Source organism: Anolis sagrei, chromosome 1 (genome assembly GCF_037176765.1).
Source record: "Anolis sagrei isolate rAnoSag1 chromosome 1, rAnoSag1.mat, whole genome shotgun sequence".
NCBI classification, from domain to species: Eukaryota; Metazoa; Chordata; class Lepidosauria; order Squamata; family Dactyloidae; genus Anolis; species Anolis sagrei.
This window is the reverse complement of record NC_090021.1, coordinates 108,550,378-108,567,069: the sequence shown is the minus strand read 5'-3', so window position 1 is coordinate 108,567,069 and position 16,692 is coordinate 108,550,378.

Genomic DNA, 16,692 nt, shown 5'->3' with positions numbered 1-16,692 from the left:
TAAATAATAACTATACTCAAAATACAGTTGTATTACCGTCAGTGGAATTTACTCTCAGGGAAATGTATAGATATAGATGTGTGTGTGTGTACATACATACTAGCCATCCCCTGCCATACGTTGCTGTGGCCCAGTCTGTGTATATGTGTTGTGTGTGTATATATGTGTATATGTGTGTATATATGTTTGTGTATATGTGTATATATGTGTGCTTGTGTATATATGTGGTTTAGCGCATGTATTGTAAAGCGTGTGGGTTTTTTTCTTTTTAAGTATCTTCTGCTGTGTTTTTCAGTGCTTTTATGAGTGATGGTCACTCATTGGCCGGATAGGTGTATTGTGTCCGAATTTGGTCTCAAATTGTTTTAAATTAATTAATGTTTTAGCCTTCAACGGGACAGAATAGGGATTCTGTTAGTGTGCCAATTACCTCACTGCGCTACAGTCTCCCTACCTGAACTAGCTGGGGTGGTCTCAGGCCTGGCGTTGGACTCCCAATGGTTTATAGTGCTGGGGAACTTCAATGTCCACGTGGAGTCTGCCCTGTCAGACAACCTCACAACCATTGATTTTTGGAGTCCCACAGGGATCCATACTGTCCCCATGTTGTTTAATATTCACATGAAGCCACTGGGAGAGATCATTCAGAGTTTTGGGGTCAGATGTCATCTATATACGGATGATGTTCAGCTCTATCACTCCTTTCCACCTGATGCTATGGAGGCTGTGCAAGTCCTGAACTGATGCTTGGTTGCTGTGTCAGCCTGGATGAGGGCGAACAAATTGAAACTGAATCCAGACAAGACAGAGGTCCTCCTGGTCAGTCAAAATACCAAATAGGGCATAGGGTTATAGCTTGTACTTGATGGGGTAACACTCCCCCTGAAGACAGAGATTCGCAGCTTGGGAGTGATCCTAGATTCATTGCTGAGCCTGGAACCCCAGGTCTCGGCAGTGGCTGGAAGAGCTTTTTGCACAATTAAGAGTTGTGCACCAGCTGCGCCCATACCTTGGGAAGTCTGACTTGGCCACGGTGGTCCACACTCTTGTTACATCCCAATTAGACTACTGCAATGCACTCTACATGGGGCTGCCTTTGAAGACTGCCTGGAAGCTTCAATTAGTCCAACGGTCAGCAGCCAGGTTGCTCACCGGAGCAGCATACAGGGAGCACACAACTCCTCTGTTGTGCCAACTCCACTGGTTGCCAATCTGCTTCCGAGCACAATTCAAAGTGCTGGTTTTAACCTTTAAAGCTCTAAATGGTTCTGGCCCAGACTACATGTTCAAACATATCTCCTACTACAAATCATCATGGAGAAGCTCTGCTCTTGATCCCACCACCATTGCAAACGTGATTGGTGGAGATGAGAGACAGGGCCTTCTCAACAGTGGCTCCCCATCTGTGGAATTCCCTCCCCAAAGACATCAGACTGACCACCTCCCTCCTGTCCTTTAGAAGGAAACTCAAGACTTGGCAATGGGCCCTTCATTTGACCATTGAACAGTGGCTTGTAGAAAGAAGACATAAGCAATTTCGAAGTGACAACTAATTGACCCGGACCCGGATTTTAATTGGCGTATTTTAACAACTGTTTATTTAATGTTTTGTTTTAATGAATATGTTGATTGTTCTTATCATTATGGTGGCACCGAATGGTTTTGCTGTGAGGCCGCCCTGAGTCCCCCCTCCGGGGTGAGAAGGGCGGGGTACAAGTATATGAAATAAATAAATTCATCCAGTGGTTTTTGATTTATGTTAATCCCACAAACGAACATTGCATTTTTATTTGTATAGATATGCCTACTACTATGTATGCCATATTTAACACAGTGAAACCCAGGTAAATTCATAAACGACTAATGTTTTTAATCTGTATTGTTTTAAAATATGTTGTTAGCCACCTTGAGTCCCATTATTGGGAGAAAAGTGTGATATAGAAGAATAGTTATTGCTATATGCCTTCAAAACATGTCTGATTTGTGGCAAACCTATCACAGGATTTACTTGACTAAGATTTTGTTTGGGGGAGAGGGACATGTCCATTCTCTCCTCTTAGGCTGAGAGTGTGTGACTTATTGAGAGTGTGTGACTTGCCCCAGTGGGTTTCTGTGGTAAAGTAGGACTTTGAACCCTCCAGAGTTCTAGTCCAGCACTCAAAATAGTCTCTATACATGAGTAGAAAGAGGAGATGTTGCATTGACAAAAACTGACTTGAGCAAGTACCAGTTGATCTCATTCATGAAAAATAAGAAATAGGTGGAAGAGTGACCAAGCTAGCAAGAGGGTTATTTTGGGCTCCTGTGGGTGTGTACATGTTGGCAAGAAAATGGACCAACAAATATAGAGAATGAGGAGTAACAGAACTTTGCTAATGAGGCAGAACAACACAAGTATATGAAGGAAATAAAGAAAAGATGAATTGCCCCATAGAAGCAACTGTTGACAGATTTAATTTAAATTGTTTTTTTAACCCAAATAAAAGTTTCTGATGATGACAGAAAATGTTACTGGTAGCTTTGGATGTATGCCCATAGCATGTAAATTGAGAATTTGAATCTGTGGATAGCAGACAGTGATAGTGTCACATTCACTCCACGTGAATGTATGTATTGTGAACAGAAAGCAGACAGCCATTAAGGAGAATTATGATTTTGTCTCTTTCCTAGCTTGTGGCATGATAAAATGGAAATGGGCAAGTGCTAAATTAGTCTGTAAGCAAAAAAACAGACTTCATGTTGATTGTTTAGGGGCATGTTAAGAGTAAAATTAAGATCTGAAGAGCATCAAGAGCAACTTAAAATAGCTAATCACTGCCAATTTTAGAACAGAAAAGATTTCTTCCTACTGCACTACAGCCTCTAGTGAAAAATTAATCTCTTGAAAGCTTTTGTTCAACATAGGTTGTGTGTAAACCCATTGAGTTAAATTTTACAGCAGCAACTCTCTCTACTTTATGTGCTAAACCTGAATATGAAAAGATAATTGCTATATCAATGGCTGACCACTGCTGGCATGTCCTAGAATGGAATAAGGTCAGAGATAGGAAAAATTAAGTTTTTGAATCAATAATTTTAGAATACTCCAGGAATTATAGCCTATAAAACTAACTTTTCTAAGTGCTTATAAATTCTTTCTGAATTCAAAAGTTAAGGTAGTTCAATTATTTTGTATTTGTATACATATATGTTTACAATGATAAATGGCAAAAAATGGCAAAAAAAAACCCCCAGTCCATACAGCCATTTTTCTAATCACAAATGTGATTGTTTTTAATATAGGGATTTATCTGCAGTGGGCAGTTTAGCCCAACAAAAACCTGTTCTGGAGCAGCTCTGGGTGGCTTACATGGCCAAAGAGAGTAGTCACTCCATTGAGACAGTATGCATCTTATCTCCTCTTTATTGCTGTCACTTGTAGCTGGCTCCATGCAAACTACTGGTCTTTGCAATTGCAGGTGTTCCTGCTGATATCAGAAATAGGGTGTCAGTGTGACTAGTATGAAGCAGGAGTGATCCCTTTTCTTCCTGATCATGTGGAGGATTAGTTGTGACATCAAGAGAAGCTCCCACACAACTAACAAGATGAAAATTCCTGGCCCATCCCTTTTCATGCACTGGTGAACGTAGAGAAAGGGTGATAGCACTAGTGTCCCATCTGGGAGTGGATCAGGCCAAAACGGACCTGATTCAATTGTCCAGACTACTCTGGGACTGCAGGATACACTTGAGTTTTCAGCAAATTCTGAAATATCCCCCTACTTTGCTGGCTTACAGCAAAAACACTGAGATGATCACCAGAAGTAGCTGAGGTGAGTCTGGGGATTTCGAATAGTGTAAGCTAACTCTAGGCTTTCAAGTGAGATTATGATGAACTGTTCTTTTAAATGGACAATTGTGAGCAGGCTACATGATATTAGAAATCTTTTCACAGAAGGATGAATAGTGGTGCCCTGGGCAAATGTTGCTGAAGTAAAGATTTAGGATTCAAACTAAAAACCACATGGGCTTCCTGTGTGTAAAAACAGTACTTCATAATTTATTTTATTTATTATTTATTTAAAACTTTTATATCACAATCTTCTCTACCTCCGTAGAGGGACTCAGACCGAGAAAGTGTATACAGGGGTATAAAGAAGATCCGTTAGTTATTAAGATTAGTTGTCCCTCTCCCTGCCATCTCTTTTATTCATTTTTATTCATTTCTTTCCACATTCATTCAACCTCAGTAATGTTGGATCTGGCCCTTCCATATTTCCAAAGCATTATGTCTTGGGACCCCATATGCTGGAAACGAATCATTCCTTGGATTTTGTGTTTATGACTAAGAGGAGAAATCCAGTGCATGTCCTTTGATATGAGGAATGTTGGTGTACTATTCTCCTGAGCCGCTGTAAAAGGAGATTTAGAGAACAGAATGAGAATTCCTCCCAATTTGGGCCAAGTAGAATTTGACTTTTTTCATGAGGTGAAGTTGGAACAGAGATTGCACATCAGGAAAAGGTGGTTGGATTAATACAGCTCCAATGTTAGGCTTCTGTTGATTTAAACAGTTATACCTGTAAAGTTACACTGATATTCTTCTCTTCTTATTTATTACTTGATACTTGCCCTAGATAATTAAATTGAAGCCCAGATGTGTTTTTCCTCAAAATAAAACTGCTTTAATGTCCTCTAGCTATATCTTTGCTCACTTTCATCTGTTGTGGCATTTATCAACTTGCTCCAGAGATTGGGAATCATCCAAGAGATCACTGCTGAAACTAGTTTTTATCACCAGACAGAATTGGGCTTCCTAACAGTGAAAACATCCAAGTTTACTTGCCAGAGAGCAGTCTGGAGGAGGAAACTGACAACATTGAGATGACTTCTAATTCTGCAAGCAATTTTCTTCAAATACACACGCTATTCCCTATGCTGTTTTAAGAAACCTGATAACTTTTTTAAAAATACTCCAAGAGAAGTCATTAATATAACTTCTACCTGAGAGATTACCTGCCAAAACATGTCATCTCAGAATATATATATTTGGGGACATTCATGTGATTTTTCTCTCATCAAAATATGGCAAAAGTGTATTTCACACTGATTCATGGCATCTATTTAATCATGTGAGACAAGTCAAAAAGCAGGAGAATTCCAGTGGTTTCTAATTCTAAATTAACTGAATAGAGAAGGGATAGAGATGTGTGTGTGTGTGTGTGTGTGTATGTATATACAGTGTTCCCTCGCTATTTCGCGGTTTGATTTTTGCGAACTCACTGTTTCGTGGGTTTTTGCCTCCTGTCAATGATGGAGTGTGGAAGGGGGTGTCACTCTCCCCCTCGGGAGAGAGGCAGCCTGTTGCACTCCAGGACAGGAATAGCCCTCTGATTTTAAAACATCACACGTTGAGTAGGGGAAAAAAATCCTTTTCTTGAAGATAAGTAAAAGCAGCAAAGTAAAAAAAACACTTTAAAGAAATAGGTAAATCCAATTAGGGAATAATAATAATAATAATAATAATAATAATAATACTTTATTTATACCCCACTACCATCTCCCCAAGGGACTCGATGCGGCTTACATGAGGCCGAGCCCACAATACATCAATACAAGCAATAACAACAATACAAGCAATTAAAATAAATCACATACACAAATAGCATAAACATTAACAATAGCACAACACACCTTTAAAATCTGTGGCTAGATAAGCAGGAACAAATTAGTCCAAGGTAAGGTTCAGCAAAGTCCAAAAACAAAGTCCACTCTTCTCTAACAAAATCCGAAGAACTAGGAAACGTTGATCCAAGGCATGAGTATACAATCACCAGAGACCAAGAGTCAAACCATTGAACAAGAAATCCTTAAACATGAATCTTCCAGGCAAAACTTCCATGAGGCAAGAACCAGAACTTAGCAGGATTCTAAAACGATGCTTCATCTGACTATATTTCCCATGCTTGAAACTTTATATCCCCTCGTTAAGCCATTCCAAGCACTCAGAAATTGGTTTTGTTTTCCCTGAATGCCTTTCATCCTTATCTGTCGAAGCCTGGCAGAATGCCGAAGGCCTTGGTCGAGCTGTCTGTTTTGGCTAATTTCCACCCACCTATCTATATGCTCATTAGTTTCTGCAAGTTACAAATAGTTGTTAACAATACAATAAAGAAAAAAATTAAAAATTGTTTCTGCAGGTGCCAAGTTGTTTTTAAGCCCCAAATCCTGAGAACTCGCTTCAGGGAGTAAACCATCATCCCTATACCCTGTAGGAACATTCTCATGGAAAACTACACCTCGAACTGGTGTCTCTATGTCAGTCTTTGATCAATATAATTAACCAAACCATTGCCATCTTGAACCTCATTGGCATCATTCCCCACAGCCAGAGCACCTTGATCTTGAAGCACAATCACAGGCTGAACTCCAACGCAGCCAATCATTTAAAAAAGAGAGAGGTGAGATATAAAGCAGTATTTAAATCATGGACTTATAGCCCCTTCCTTATAACTAGCAAAAAAAAAAGAGGTCCATAGTGCCTTTAAATCTCTCCTCACTTCTGCCTCACCCGCGGAATGCGATATATATATATGTATGTATATATATCTCGTCCCTACTTCATGGGTTTTCACTTTTCGCAGGTGGTCCTGGAATGTAACACCTGCAATAATTGAGAGAACTCCCTCTCTCCCTCTCTCTCTCTCTCTCTCTCTCTCTCTCTCTCATATATATATATATATATACACACACACACACACACACACACACATCTCACAGATATAGATATAGATATAGATATATGGCTGTCATTACCCTTTTTTAAAAATGCCCTGAATTTGAATTTGAATTTGCTTTAGATTCAAATTCAAATTCAGAACAAAACTACAAAAACTATCTTGCCTGTAATTTTGTGACACTAGGATTTTTTTTCAATTGGCTACCATCCTAACCAGAAGGCAGCTTCCGTGTGTATGAGTATATGGTTTTATTGTTGTTGATTTTACTTTTTGGAAGGTTTAATCTACTTTAGTGTTTTGTGGTTTTACATTTTGCAGCCTGCCCAGAAGACTTTTGTTCAGTAGACAGAAATACTGAAGGTAAATGCAAATAACACTAAATAAAAGAGAAGAGACTGGATTGAGTGATGTTGATTCTCCTGGTGCCTCAGGATATATTTTAGACAAACAACCAAAAACTAATGATAGAAGTGGAAGGAGAGATGTCTGTTGATTTGAGCAAAAAGAAGAAAAGTTTTGCATTTTCAGAACAGGATTGAAGTCTTATTTTTTTCAGCATTTTGTTTGTGTTTTTGTAGAACACAGATGGGAGCTGTAGTCCCGAATGATCAAGCCATCATTATGGTTATTTCCAAAGAAGCACCAGACAGTTTTGCACTGCTCTGTACTTCACAAAAGAGCCTAAAAATTTTCAATGAGTCACTGATGGAGAATGAAAATGTAAAACGTGCACTGACTTTTTAGGAATACAGTCATAAAGATTTAAACAGAAACAGCTGAAGCTTTAGTCTGGAGTCTAGAAACAACCAACTCATATTGCATACAGTGATGTTTTTGAACTATTCACAGGGAGAAGATGACTTTTTGTTGTTTTATTTTTTGCCTTACTCACACATGCCTATCTGCCAACCACCCACAAAGCCACAAAAATGTAAGACAAATGCAGCTAACTGGGATATTCTGAATTTGGCTCCTGCCCACAGTTCCTTTTTCTGTGCCCTTCAAAAATAACTTCCCTGGCATGTTTATGTCTTAGTTTATGGCAAAACAAAGCTGTTAGGAATATTGAACCATCTTCTCTTCCAGTCACAGCAAGTGAAGGCCATTTTTCACACACACCCTTTCCACCTCCACCTCTCTTTCTCTATTTCCTACCATTCTGCTTTTTACCCATCCCCTTCTTCAGAAAATCCTGCACTTTGCAGGATTTGTTAATACTGAGGTTGAGAACCAAATGATAAAACGACATTTATGCCTTCCTGTCATTGCCTACATCATTCTTTTAAAAAATCTACTCAGAAATAAATCTTACTGAATGAAATGTGCAATATATGCACCATTCTACTAGTATTTGTTGATGATAGGGTGGCTTATCTGCTATATGCTCATGGATGGACAAATGTATCTAGATTACTTCAAACTAACTTATGAAATGGATTTTAGATTGATTGAAGAAGTGGCTTTTATTTTCTGTATGTTTTACTGTTGGGTTGTTGTAGGTTTTTTCGGGCTATATGGCCATGTTCTAGAGGCATTCTCTCCTGTCGTTTCGCCTGCATCTATGGCAAGCATTCCTAGAGGGTTGCAGTTAGCTGTATTTGTCTTATATTTTTTGTGGCTTTGTGGGCGGTAGGCAGATAGGCATCCCCAATCTGGACATATTATTATTTGAGAACACAGAAATGCTGGAACACTCTAATGGCTACCATGTCAGACTACACAGAAAAGCCATTGAAGTCCACAGGCATGTGGACGATTTCGGCAGAGGGGAGGAGGCCATGAGGGTGAACAAAGTCTGGCTACCAGTATTGAAGGGCTCTAGAATTGCAGTAGCAGAACAGCAGGAAAGCAATCAGGGACATCTAATCATCTCTCGACAAAATATTGCCCCAAGCACTGCCAGGCCATCAAATGCTAATCAAGGCGGTCAGTTGAAACATTCACACCTAGCTCCAGCAGCCAAGAGTTCTTTTTCCTACCCTGGTCATTCCACACATATATAAACCCATTTTCCTAGTTCCAACAGACCTCACTACCTCTGGGGATGCTTGCCATAGATACAGGCGAAACGTTAGGAGAGAATGCCTCTATACCATGGCCATATAGCCCGAAAAAACCTACAACAACCCAGTGATTCCGGCCATGAAAGCCTTCGACAATATACTTCATGTTGTTTACTGTGATGTCATAAGTATCCTTTGCAGATTAAAGTAGGAACAATTTGAATATGCACAAGGAAACCAACGAGTAGAACCGATTGAATTTATACCTGCATTATAAAGCCGAAAACACTTGGATCCTGAAATGCTTAGGTTAACATGCAGTATTACTTATCCCAGACACAATAATGTGATTTTATGATCACCATCCCAATGCCTCACTTAAAAGCAATTTACCTATTAATTCTATAATATAAATCCAGAATTTAAATGCCTCTGAGTGTGATTGTAATGCTTCCCAAAGGACAGCAAAATAGATAATTGCACTAACTGCAACAAAATATAGTTTTCAGTAATATAATATTTCTAACTGTCATCATTTCATTTTAAGAGATAGATAACAAGCCACATAAAAGGATAGTAAATACCAATAAAATGGCAAATAGCACTAAATCATTTGCACTGAAATATTGAAAGTAAGAATTTTGATAAATGTAATATAAAACTGACAACTGCTGTGATAAATATTGATGAAATGCTTGCATCACCAATGAACTTTAAGAGTACCTTTCTTAAACCAAGAAACTAAAAGGCTATGACAGCAAGAAAACTGAAGTGACAGGAAGACCTATAAGGATTTTCTAAAGTGGTCTGTGGAGTAAATATTTCAGACTATAGACATGGCATAAACAGAAACAAAAGGTCACACGTTTTTGTTCAATGACACACACTCTGTTTCTGTTAAAAGAAAAGGAAACTAACTTGGTTTGGAAGCATTGATGTGATTGCTCTCTTACACCAGGGATGGATAAAGCACAGCTCTGGAGCTGAATGTGGCCCCCATTCCCATGGGCTGCCCTTGTTTCTGGCAAACGTAAAGAGTATGAATTGCCAGTACTATTTTTCACATTTAAGAATGTCTGAAGGCTTCTCAACAGAGAAATTTTTTAAAAATAAACTTTCTGTAAGTTTCATTCAAGTGTTAGTCAAAAACAGTACAGGTTGTGTATCCCCTATCCAAAATGATTAGGATTACAAACAATTGGGATTTAGGATGTTTTCAATTTATGAAACACTGTATTTGCACACACACACATACACACACACACATGAGAGAGAGAGAGAGAGTTTGAAGATCAGGACATCTATAGGGAGACCAAAGTTCTTGTTTTTACCTGTTTTCTGCAGAGAACATGCTGTCCTTTCCGCAAAACAACAATTGCATTTTTACACACAATAGGGGTAAATTGCAAATAGTATTTCAAAGCTGCAGTTTTCAAAAATTCTCACACAGTAAGGAAAAAATGCCTAAAAGTATTAATCACTAGTTCCTTCATTACAAAATCAGTGAAGAATTGCATCCCTTCATATGAAAATCCTATCTGCTTTTCATATTCTTTCCTCCATTAACAGCCATATTCAGAAGTATAAGAGTGCTTCAGCAGAGCTTTAAAAACTACAAAGGTTAATGGATCATTGTTAGAATGCTATTTTAAAGAGTGAATAGAAAGTTTAATTATCAATTTTCTTTATATTGTTGCTCCTTTTGGAAAAAGTCAACATCTTGATACGCACACAGAGAAAAAAGGAACAATTGCAATCAGATATTTTGTTATGTTATGACACCAAAATTGATAGTAAAATAATAATGAACTGAAACAGAAAAGCCCATTTTGAAGACTTATTTCTGTCATTAGATAGGGCTGAAGTCTAACTGGTTGAATATTAAAAATGGCATACATAATCAGCTAAAGTCTCTGAGCCAAGCCCAGAACAAAGTCTCATAAATGTGCATCTTGGGCCTCAGCTTGGCTTGTGTTATGAATTACTTATTTAATTTGTATGCCATCTTTTCCCTTGAACAAGGAACACCTGATGGCAGAAAGGCAACAAGGAGGCAGCAATGTTAGGCCCCATCTATACTGACTTTTTGATGCGATTCACCAACTGCTCACAATTGTGGCAGCTACAGAATGCCTGCCACCAATGTGTGCTGCAGTTTGAATTAAAGGGTATACAACAAATTAAAGTCACAGGAAAGTCCAAGTTAAGCCCTTTAATGCATTGCACCTAATCTCAATATACCCCAGTTACCAGGTCGAATTTGGCCATGCAGAATGTAGAGTGTACTGTAGACACTCACCCTTCCTGATACACTTTATAGAATTTGGAACCCTGGGATGCTGGACAATGATCCAAGGGTAGCTGGAGGGTCATTGACTCCCTGAAGGTGTCGAATGATTACTTCCACTCTGAACTTTTTTCCTCTTATGTCTTTGGAGCACTGATGTGCATCTCTCCTGGCAATGGAGGGGAAACTTACAGAGGAGTTTGAAGCCAGCTTCCATAGTACATGCAGTCTCTACTCTGGTGTCAAACCAATTCCAGATCAGTCATTCTAATCACACACACAATAGCACCGATTCCTCCCAGACGGCTTCCAAGCTACATTATAGTGTCAGGTTAGATGTATCCCTAGGGCCCGTCCAGACAGGGCCTTTATTGTGGGAACTCCCACAATAAAGAGGGACTGTCCAGACAACATTCTGGACAGTTCCACATTAATTTGTTACAAAGCAGGAAAACCCAGGCAAATCAATTTGATAGTGCATTTATTCCACTCGTTCATGGGAGGCATGGGATAAATGCACTATTTCTGGGTCTGGACTATAGAATACTGCAGTCCAGACAGTATTCCCATAGTTTACCAGGCTAAAGAAGTCCGGTAAACTGTGAGAATACCCACCCCTCCCCCCAAGCCCCTGGATCCCTTAGAAAATGTACGTGGTCTCCATTAGAAGCCCCGGCAAGCTCTCCCGGTGTGTAGAATAAGTCCAGGATATAAAGTGGATCCATGTGATGAGGTCCCTAGTTTTAGCTACATCAGGATCCATGTTCAAAAATTAAATTCACTATTAATTGACTAGAATATGGTTGTTAGCTTCAATTTGAAAAGTTAAACTGTGCATACATATCCCTCCCAGTTATAGAACTAGAAATATTTAATTCATCATTTTTCAAAAAATATCAGTACCTATGTTTTATTTTCCTAACTCCCTTTCTATCCTTGCACTTCCTTTGACACAAAGATATTGAGAACAACACTTATCAGAGAAGTGAAAAAGAGGTTAGGAAGCAAAACACAATCTGTTGCATTGCTTTACTGATTTATTTTATTTTAAAACATCTGGGCATTGTAGCCTGCTTGTCAAATGATAATATATATAAACATTGCCTAGAAGTATTGCCTTGATAAAAGACAAAATATGCAGAGGTTTAACTTAATAAATAACTGGTCAAATGTGTATACAACTTTTGATGATAGTTTGGCAGTCACACACACACAATTTGATCCCGAGGAGGAATTCCACAGATATTTAGTCCCAGATGGATTCACTTCCCACAAAGGCAGGTGCCAACTGCCAAGGTTGGACCAAAACCAAGTCTTAATTCTGTTCATATTCTCATTTTTATTTGTTTATGTAAACCTTGAGGAAGAAAAACAGCTTTTTAGCAGACAGCACACAAGGTTTACACAGAATATTAGCTTAGGGCTCCTTCAGACTAGCCAACAGATCCAGGAAATGTTGGAGCATTCTCTTTGGGGTTTTTATACCATGAAACAGATTTTCCACTTCCATATTCAGTTATCCCCTCAACATACTGGATTTTGGGCCCTCATTTGTTGCTGCTTGTAGCACTATACCTCATTACCTTGTGTTACGGGCATGTTTCCCTGCTATTTGTGCTTTCTCCTCCATAGGATCATAGAGTATATTTCCACCTGTATGCTCCTCTGCCAGAATCCATTTTTTCCACTTCACATATTGTTTTTATTTTCTTTTTTATTATGTTAACATGATATTAGGCCATACTACTTTAGTACTGCAACTCTAAGGGGCACCCTTGCTTCCCTACCCCCCCCCCCCAAAAAAAACACGTTTTGTTTCTGGAACTACCAGGTTTGCTGTTATTTCCATTGTCTTTTCCCAATCTTTTCGGATTTTCTTTTTTTGTATAGTAATAATGCTAAATGATAAAAGGCCATAACATTGGGGGATTATACCTAAAAAAAAGATGGGGGACTATTTAGTCTGGTTACCAATTAGGGAATGAAGGTTGTAGGAAAAACCCATTGCAAATGTCATACATTCATTTGTGACACCATCAGCGGTACTGCCAGAAATGCATACAAGGAAGCCCGAGTTTGGGCTGGCATAACAGCTCAACGGTTTTGGAATTGTTTTGAAATGTTTTTCAGTATTAGAAATGGTTCTGGCTCATGGCAGGGACTCAAAACACAATTACTCACCCATGTTCTGGGCTTCCTCCTTTCAGAATGCTTCATCTCCATTTCAAGGATGAAGGGCAACAGATGATGGCCAGAAGTAGGCAAACATCATGAGATGGGCTAAGTGCTTCTTTGTGCTTGAAATGGAGATAAACTGTTCTACGATAGGGAAAAGGCTCCATGTGATGTAGCCCCTGATGCCATCAGGCTTCTGAAAGCTTAAAGGGATGAGGTAGTGAGGACCATTAGTCTATCACCTACCCAAGACACTATGGAGAGCTGGTGTCGAGACTTAATAATTTCATGCAGCAGCAGTTGTGACTGATGGTGCATGCCTTAGTAGAGATTATTTCTCTCTTTGACAATTTCCTCATTTTAAACCGCTGCATGAAAAAAAGTGCCATATACTCCCCTCCATGCTCCATGGCTCTTAAAGTTTGTCTGTACAGATAAGTGAGCATTTTTGTCCATTTTGTTACCATTAAAATGAATATTAAAAATCCCATACATGCCTTCATATTTTGGATTGTGATAATGTAAGGGTTAAAGCAAAAGCCAATGAAAAAAAAAAGCTAAATTGTCAGTTTTATCCATTCCTAATTTAGACAATATTTTGCGTGGGAGAGAGTGATGATATGCAGCACAAATTGGGATAACCTACTTTAGACTGCCTTTGGATGATCTTGTGGGTTGAGTTAGGTTTTAATAACTACTTGTATTGGTTTTTAGCTTTGATTTTAAAATTTGTTGAAGTTTGAAGTATATAACCCGTTGGGTTTGATGTGGATGTAGGGGACTTTGTCTCCCTGTTATGATCTGGTCATCAACTGTAATAAACTTTACTTACTAGTTATTGAGTCAGTCACACAACTTATCTACACTGCCATATAATGCAGTTTGGAAATATATTATATAATTAGTGTAGGTTCATATAATACAGCTCAATTATATGGCAGTGAAGATGGGGCCACACTGTACTTTATAGCACTAACCCTTTCTGGATCATATGTCAATATGTCTATATGACATTCTTGGATGGAGTCAGATCTGACATTCCTAGAAAGTGATACAGCATTTATTCATTTAAAACATTTATGTATCCATGACCTGTGGCAATATAATAGAACCATCTAATTGACAAATCTTAAAGCTGGAGGGGAGAAATGGACCATTTGCTCCAACTTTCTGCTATGCAGAAATATACAGCTAAGTCAGCCCTGAAATATTGTCCATCCATCCTCTGTTAAAAAGATCTCCAAAGATGGAGAGTTAATCACCATTGGAAACCATCTATTCCACTTTCCACTTTTAGCAAAAGAAAAAAAATCTAATGTTTCAGCAGAGTCTCTTTCCTTGTAAACTGAATCCACTGGTTCATGTTCTAGCTCTTCTTTTATATCACATTCCTTCAGATATTTAAAGATAGCTATCTTGTCACCTCCCAGTCTTCTCTCTGCCAGGCAAAACAATTCAGCTTTCAAAATGTTTCTCATAACTCTTGATCTTTGGATCTTTGTTCACTCATCTCTCAATATGTTCCATCTTGTTGGTATACTCCTTGAATAAGACACAGTATTTCAGATGTGGTCTCACCAAAGCAGTTGATATCACTCAAAACTACATTGGCTTTTGGACATCACGCAATAGATAAGACAATTTTACAAATGCATGAAAAAAAACTTTTGAAAACTGACTGAAAAGACTCCTTTATTTAAAAGTTGTCACTAAGCAGCCAGAGAAGTATTAAAGATCAAAGACCATATGAAACAGTGCACCCTGGCTGTATGCTGGAAACTCAGAAGAGATGGTGCCATCTTGCTTTCCCTTAGGAGGGAGTTCCACAGTTTGGGTGCTGCTACAGAGAAAGCCTTGTCATGCATATTTATCAACCCAACAGTCTTATTTTATTTATCCTGACAGCCTAGCCTACCATTCTTGATCCCATTCACTACTATTACTTTCTCAGTTATTTTTTTCTTGTTCTCACTGAACCATGTTTATTTGTTTGTTTTTAAAATAAGATGTTAGCCTGATTTGCAAGCTGAAAAAAAGAAAAAGAATATAAATAAAAATAAAATAATAAAGACATGTACCATAGCTAATATAGGCCTTTAAAACAAAATCCTAAGGTGCCATCATTGGGCTCAACAAAACTAGATGGCCCATGTGGTCTCTTCCAACTCTATTATTCTATGATTCTTATTCTATGAAGCAATAATTGCAGTCAGTAAATGCAGGGAATGAGGGTGAAATCTCCTGGCTGTTCCTCATGAGCCTCTGTTTTGGGAAACAGTGATGCATAAGCCACGTGCCTTTCCTTGTGTCCTAAGGTGTAGAAGAAAGCATTATCCTGTAGTCAGTGCTGAAGCAATGTACAGCTTCCTGTCAATGTAACTTCTCAACACTGAGTGACAGGAAGGGTGTCATCCTTCTGGCAGTCCCATATCTTTGCCAGGCCCTGATCTTGCATCTTGGCCTCCCTTGCTATCGTTCACTGGTCTGTTTGCTATTACTGGCATATTCTCCTCCTGGACTCTGGTTGTGTATATTTAGAAAAGTTCCTTGCACTTAAACACCTGAGATGGGAAGAGCTAGTGGAGAGAAACATCTTTTCTAACCACCCCACTCTCTCTCCAACCTTTTATAGACTTGAAGCCAAGAATTACTTGTACAACCATTACTCTCTTTTGATCAGTGTTATCACTTTCCATCTTAACCATCCTCCTGTATAATGTCTTGTTAATTTGGCCTGGACAATTGAGAAGGAGGTTTCAATTATATTAGCAGAGGTAGAGGACAATCTGTCAGGCAAGTTGGGCACTTCAAGGCTGACAGATCAGAATTCAATATGCTGCGGCACACTTCTGCTCATTCCACCATAACACTAGTGAGAATATGCTGTGAGTCCTCTTTTAATATTGCTTTTTAAACAGTAAATAAATAGGCAACTTTATTTGAGCATCACTCATAATTGCTACTATAAATCATCTTTGTTTTGGTTTATGTATGCCTAGTTTTGCCAATTAAAAATCCACACCCTCTGGATAAGGCAGCAACCCATACAATAGATTGAAAATGTTCACCTCCATTTACTGCACAAGACAATGCTTCTGAGCAAAAGAAAGAGGGAGGGAAGGAAGAAGGGAAGGAAGGAAGTCTTTTGGAGTTACCAGGTCTTGATATGTCTTAGATGATTGAAAGCTTATCTGTCCTTCCTTAATCATCATCATTATCATCATCTTTATTTATATCCCACCACCATCTCCCCAGAGGGGACTCAGAGAGGATAACATGAGGCCAAGCCCAGAATTACAATCCAGCAAAATAAAATACAATGAAGCAAAAATAAAATCAAAATAAGATACATAAAATAGCAAAATAAAATAAACAGTTACAAAATAACAAGATAAAGAAATAGAACACAATGGGCAGGCTAAATGCACAGGATAAAAATTGATAAAACCCTAGATGAGATAGTAGTGGGAGAATGTGTTTCTTTGGGAGGAGCTCAAAAGAGACAAAC